The sequence below is a fragment of the Bison bison genome, unplaced genomic scaffold, assembly GCF_000754665.1.
Source record: "Bison bison bison isolate TAMUID 2011002044 unplaced genomic scaffold, Bison_UMD1.0 scf7180017864310, whole genome shotgun sequence".
In the NCBI taxonomy this organism is placed as follows: Eukaryota; Metazoa; Chordata; class Mammalia; order Artiodactyla; family Bovidae; genus Bison; species Bison bison.
In genome coordinates, this window is record NW_011494882.1 from 207,883 (window position 1) to 209,123 (window position 1,241).

The following is a 1,241-nucleotide window of genomic DNA, read 5'->3' on the forward strand; positions in this document are numbered from 1 at the left end:
CCCCCCAGCCACTGGCAACTACCATTCTACCCTCCATTTCTATGAATTCAGCATTTTAAAATTTTACACATTCTAATAAATCTTTACTGATAAAGAAAATAGATATTCTTTGTTGGAGAAACTTATTTGATAAAATTTAACTTATACTTTTTCTATTGAAAATAGTAGGTCTCTTAATGGGAATAATTAGATCAACATCAAAGCACCTCATACTTATAAATATATCATATTTCTCCATGTGTAGTCATGCTTTAGTTTCCATACAAAGCTGAATGTAATTTGAAATAATAATATATGCTCTAACCTGGGTTCAGTGATGGTTGACAAAGACTAGGAAACAGAAACCTTGTCTTTCCAATTTTCCCTTTGCTCTGCTTGCATTTTTGTTGGCACAAAGATACATATGAAATGCATCACAAAAGGTATGTGATCCATATTGTAACATTTTAAATGCTCTATGAATCATTAATTAAAGTCAACATCAAACAGCACATCTTTACTCTAGCTTTCTTGTTACATTTTCTTTTCAGTGTTTTCCTTTTTAAAATATATATATATGTGTATGAATAAATAACAATCACTTAAAATATTCACATTTATATATACTCAAAAATTAAAGAAGACATGCCATATTTTAAAAGCCTCTTAGTTTGCTTCCATGTCCTGGCTATTATAAACAGTGCTGCGATGAACATTGGGGTACACGTGTCTCTTTCCCTTCTGGTTTCCTCAGTGTGTATGCCCAGCAGTGGGGTTGCTGGATCATAAGGCAGTTCTATTTCCAGTTTTTTAAGGAATCTCCACACTGTTCTCCATAGTGGCTGTACTAGTTTGCATTCCCACCAACAGTGTAAGAGGGTTCCCTTTTCTCCACACCCTCTCCAGCATTTATTATTTGTAGACTTTTGGATCTACAGCCATTCTGACTGGTGTGAAATGGTACCTCATAGTGGTTTTGATTTGCATTTCTCTGATAATGAGTGATGTTGAGCATCTTTTCATGTGTTTGTTAGCCATCTGTATGTCTTCTTTGGAGAAATGTCTATTTAGTTCTTTGGCCCATTTTTTGATTGGGTCATTTATTTTTCTGGAGTTGAGCTGTAGGAGTTGCTTGTATATTTTTGAGATTAGTTGTTTGTCAGTTGCTTCATTTGCTATTATTTTCTCCCATTCTGCAGGCTGTCTTTTCACCTTGCTAATAGTTTCCTTTGATGTGCAGAAGCTTTTAAGGTTAATTAGGT